Here is a 6,221-nt window from a genome sequence, read left to right as displayed (position 1 = left end):
TTTCAGTATACACTTAATTTGTTTCAGTATACACTAAATTTTGTTTCATATTGTATAAGCATATTCATCTTTCCCTGTCATATGAAAATTAGTAACATTTAATTTTCATACATGTCCTTCCATTAACCTTTACTTACATGTTGAACCATTTAGAATAGCATTTGATACTCGAGAATGCTCACACATAGTGTACCTTTTCATGTAACCGTAACCTTTCCTTTCCATTAATACTTACACGAGCTGTGAAATGGGTCTGCTCACACGAGCTATGGGTCGAAATGTTAGCTACACGATGCTGCAAACACGAGCTATAGACTATCAGCAACAAATACAAGATCTCAGCCAACAGTAGGATATTCAAGACTAGCACCCAAAACCGTATAACCCTAATGACATGTCATTTGTATCCTAAGTATTCACAAGGTTCAAAGAGACCTTTTCACATATCCAATTCTTTAAATTTCATTATATCATACCATTTCACACATGCTTCATGAAATACATATTTTTCAATTTTACACATGCAAAAGCTTTCCTTTCATTCCATTGTACCATTCCACTACACGTTCATCTTTTTCATGTATAGACTTTAATTTAATTAGCTTCACAACTTAATCCATTATACTAAATTAATACAAAACTATCCATCTAATTATGCATATCACAATTATTAATTAACATTCCATCCAGAATAATAATAACAATTTTTTAATCCCTATATGAACTTACCTCGACAAATACAACTGTAAAAACGAAGCCGACGACTAATCCAACACTTAGCTTTTCCTCGATTTTGATCTGTTTGGATAGTTTCTTGATCTAAATAATAATTTTTATTCAATTAAACCATTCAGATAACTTAACATAATTAATTCAAGCCTATAATTCATTTCAAGATAAATTTATAAAATTACCCCTAATATTTTAACATTTATACAATTTAGTCCCAAAACAAGAAACTTGCAATTTCACTATTTTTAACCCTAAATCATGCTAGCCAAATTTTACCAAATCTTATAATAGCCCATAATTATCCACAATTTACAATATTTTCTTTAAATTTTACCATTTTGATAAATAAGTCCCTAAACTTGAAAATCATCAAAAATTACTTAACAAAATACTTATATTTAACAACCAAGCTTAATAATCTATCATAAAATTTCAAAAACATCACAAATTCATCTATAGTAAAATTCTAAACATTTAACAATTTAACAAATTGACCCCTAAGTTAGCTAAATTAAGCTAAAACGATAACAAAAGCATAAAAATAATTAAAAACAGGTGCAAATGAACTTACATGCATTGAAATTAGTTTGGCCGAACCTTAGAGGTTAATAGCCATGGACATTAGGTGGAGAGAAAACCAAATGAACAAGATGATACTTTTCTTTTTATGTTTTTTTTAATTTACTATTATTTCCTTTTAATTTAACTAAAATTTCTCAAATATTCACCTTTAAACAGTCCAATAATAATAAACAAGGTATATTTACCTTTTAAAACACTTAATTCAAGGTTCTTTAGCCATTTAGTACAATTAAGCTAACAGCGATTGACTTTTGCATCCTGTACGATTTAGTCATTTTTCCTTAATTAACTATCTAAACATTAAAATTTCTTAACCAAATTTTAATAGACCTTAATAAAATATTTACGGATCGGTTTATAGAAATGAGGTCCCTATGCCTTACCTTCTAAAACCACTTGACTTTAAGGACATACCACTTGAACCTAATTATTTTTTTCATTTAACATAAATCGTTAAATCAAAATTTATTATTACACTATATTTGACTCATAAATATTAAATAGTAATATTTACGAACTCACACGTCACATTTGTAGTCCCAAAACCACTATTCTGACACCATATAGAAATGGGCTGTTACACGTGTGCTTCAAACATTCTTGCATAGTTAAGACATTTAATTTCATGACTGATTTTGGTTGTTCATATGCCTTAGAATAGACTATAGATAATTGCTTAGTTTGTACTTTGGAGATCGATGAATGATAATACATTTTGTGAGATTTTCTCTTGAGTTCTTAAGAACATACAAACTAAACTTATCAAGGCTTATTACTTTGTGGTGTTCTTCTTTCTTTTTTATACATTCGCTTATTGTTTCTTACATAAACAACAAGTCGGGGTTTGTTCGAATCTAATTCTTGTTTCCAATTTATTTTTCGTATAGAAAATGGGTCACGTTCAATAGCGTTGCTTCTTTTCTCGTACAAAGGATTGATTCAAAGATTCCTATCTTATTTTTCTTTCATAACAAGTACCTATTTAGAAACTGTCGGGCAATCGAGTGACTTGTAATTCTAAATTGATTATGAGCTCACATCATTTGGTATTAGAGCTATTATTCTTCATAGGTATCATTTTATTTTTCTTTCTCGGTTTCAAAAAAAAAGAGAGAAACTTCAAAATCAAAATAAAAAAAATAAAAAAATCCATAGCAAAAAAAAGAAGAAGTGAGGAAGTAAAAGAAAAAAAAACTAAATGAGATTTAGAAAAAAAAGAAAATAAAGTCTGGAAGCTTATCAAAAGTTTTCTTCATCAATTTCTGTTTTTGAGCTTATCTTTCATATTCTGGTAGGTTTTGATGATAGCAAAAATTTTTGAGTAAAAAATTTTTAGTTTATTTGAATCATCTATAGTACATTCCATTCAACATTTTGAGTCTGTTGCATCTATTTTATCAAATTAGTATAAGCCTTTTCATAAATTTTTTTTTATTTTTCATATTTGATTCATTTGTTTAATTCTCACCTATTTGTTTCTATTTCCTTCAAGTTGTCACATCCTATCAACAACCACAAGGTTACAAGTTTTGATAAGCTCATTTCTAGCGTTCTTAAAGAGCTTAAGAAGAATTTTGAGGGGAAAAAGGCAAAAGCGTGTGAGATCAACCAAGCGGTAAAAGCTTGAATTGTGCACAAACACGAGAGAAGTGATTTGTCTTTCTGAGTGAAAACTGTGAGGTTTATTTTGCTGAGGTATTTCATTTTATTTTTAAACATTTTTTAATATTTTGTAGAAAATAAATCATGTCAAAAGAAATTATTACTACGAGAACGATTTTGAGTGCACATATCGACGATGAAGACTTCCTACAATAAAACTTGTTCCAAACTCAATTTCTTGTAAAGGACAAAGTTTGTAGCTTAATCATCGATGTCAAGAGTTGTACCAACCTTGCAAGTTCTACCATGGTTGAAAAATTGAACCTACCCACGTTGAAGCACCCACAACCATATGCAAAGTTCAAACATAAAGTACAAAGATAAAGTTTTATGTGACATAGTTCCAATGCAAGCCGGACATATTTTGTTGAGGAGACCATGGTAGTTTGAGAGACAAGCTAACTATGACAGAATTACAAATAGGTACTCATTTAGATTCCATGAAGGGACCATTACGTTGGCATTTTTAACACCACAAAAAATTCTTGACGATCGAACTAAGTTACAAGCACGAGAAAATCACGAGAGTGAGGATGTAAAATCACGAGAGTTTGAGAGAAAAAAGAAAGATAATGAAAAAGATGAAAAATTAAAAGAAAAATCGAGTGAGAGAGAAATTGCAAAATCAAGAAAGAAAGAGCTTCAGAGAAAAGAAAAAGAGATTGAAGAACACGAAAAAGAATTTGAGAAAGTGGAAGGAAAAGAAAGTTTAATTGATGGTGTGTTGAGTGAAAATAGATCTGAGGTAAAATTGGAGAGAGCTTTAATGAGGAAAGAAAATGAAGAGAAAGAAAGTATTCAAGCAAATGTGAGGAGTGACTTTATACTAACCAATCATAACTCAGTTTTGTCTAGTTGTGTTTCTTTGCCACAGGTTTTCAAAAATCTATTGACGAATTTTTCATTACATACTCCACTCTCGAAAGATAATTCTATTTGTGTGAGAGAGGTAAGTGGGAAACTGAAGTTTCTCCACAAGAACAAAAAGGTAAGGAAGGTAAAGAAACTATGAAATTTGATTTAAGAAGGCATTCTTTGAAATTTGATGAAAAGTTTGTTTTTGAATTTGTTTTAAAAATATTTCCTTACGGTAAATTATTTTCGTGGTCCAACGTTTTCAAAAATTAATCATCACATACAAATATTGATTTTAATTGTTATGTGAAACCTCTTATTCGTTGTGGGAAGCTTTTAGGGTTGAACATGCATTTTCAAGGAAATTTAGTTAGTGATTTTTACAAACACATCCATCCACCTAATTTTTCTTTGTTTGAAACTGGTGGTTTGTTTTTTGGTACAAAATATTTTTTTCATGATGAAATAAGGGATCAAAATCTTATTTTCAAACTCGGAGATTGTTGTCCTATATCATTGTTGACAGGATTTGAGTATCAGATTTTCTTTTTGCATGCTTGTGTGAATTGCTCTATTTTAACCTATGTTTCTTCTTTGTCTCCGAAAACAAAGTATTTAGTTTGTGTTGAGTTGGAAAAGCAAACCAAATTTTTGATCCCAGAGTTTTTTGTGTTCAATTTTTGAAAGGGGGTCCGGGAAAATGTATTGTGTTCATAATGAGTAATGTCTTTAATCTACATCATTTTCGTGTAGGTGACAACTCGAAGACATACCTTTTAAAGAGAAAGGGTTTGAAAAGGCTCTAACGATAAATCTCCTTATAAATGTACATTTTTACAAAGAGGGGTGTTCAATTAACCATTCCTCTTTTCAAATAGCTCTCAAGGAGTGTTCTTTAAAAGGCTTTGATTGGATTAATTTTTTTCGAGCAAATGGCTTGATTTGAGGACAAATCGATTTCAAGAGGTAGGGTATGATGTGAGCATGGTCATATCATGTAATTATGTAACCATGTGGTTTTTGGATTGGGCCAAGATCTAATTCTACATCTTAACTGTGCCAAGTTTTAGTGGGCCAAATGAGGCTTTTGTTAAATGCAATGAACTTAATGGACCGTACTTTAGAGGCGTTGGGCCTAAGGGAGTCAATCATGGACTCAACCCAATTATTAAGACCTAACATGGGAAACCCAAGTTTAAGATGAAACATTTAGATTTTAAATCTTATGCTCTATTTCATTTTTGTTTCCAACTTATGTTTCATTGTTTGTTTTGTTTCATTCATAAATAAAGTTGTGTTTTTATTTATACTTCATTGATTGTTTTGTTGCATTCATAAAGTCTTGTTTTTATTTATGTTTCATTGATTGCTTTGATGCATTCATAAATAAAGTTGTGTTTTTATTTATGCTTCATTAATTGTTTAGTTGCATTCATAAATTAAGTGGTGTTTTTAATTATGCTTAATTGTTTGTTTTGTTGCATTCATAATATTTTAGGTCATGCATCTATTTGTTTGAGTTGTTAATTGAAGTTTTATCTATAGTGGTTTGCAAGTTACTTTTGTTGAAAATCTTTCATATTTCAAATCAACATTTAAGAATGCTAGTAACTTAAAGAACTTTTAGAATTCCAGCCTTGAATAGACACATTCAAAGGAGGGGAGATTTAAAGACACAAGTATTCATTGGCCAAATTTAGTAGAAGGAAAATTTAAGTATTCATATATTCATTGGTTAGATTGTGAAAGGAATACCGAAAGGCTCACATTCATCTTAAATGACCATTCGGCTAGCCAAAGCCCATTTAATTGCCAACATTCAAGATAGAAGTTAAATATAACCTTTGGAGGAATTCTAACAGCATCATATTTATACAAGTGACTTTTCAACAACCTTATGACTTTTGAGGATCCTCCTTAGTTTTTAGGATTACATATATTTTTGGGAGTCATGTGACTATTTGTGTGCTTCACGCATTCATGCATAGTTAAGCATTTAACTTCATGGCTAGTTTTGGTTGTTTGTATGTCTTAAAATAGACTATAAATAATTGTTTAGTTTGTACTTTGGAGATTGATGAATGATAATACATTTTGTGAGATTTTCTTTAAGTACTTAAAAACATATAAACTGAACTTATCAAGGCTTATTCCTTTTTGGCATTCTTCTTTCTTTTCTATACCTTAGGTTCTTGTTTCTTACATAAATAATGGGTCAGGGCTTGTTCGAGTCTAATTCTTGTTTCCAATTTGTTTTTCGTATAGAAAATGGGTCGCATTCAATAGCGTTGGTTCTTTTCTCGTACAAAGGATTGATTCAAGGATTCCTATCTTATTTTTCTTTCGCAACAAGTACTTGTTTAGAAATGGTCAGGCAATCGAGTGACTTG

Source organism: Gossypium hirsutum, chromosome A11, assembly GCF_007990345.1.
Source record: "Gossypium hirsutum isolate 1008001.06 chromosome A11, Gossypium_hirsutum_v2.1, whole genome shotgun sequence".
In the NCBI taxonomy this organism is placed as follows: Eukaryota; Viridiplantae; Streptophyta; class Magnoliopsida; order Malvales; family Malvaceae; genus Gossypium; species Gossypium hirsutum.
Note: the sequence above shows the minus strand (reverse complement) of the source record.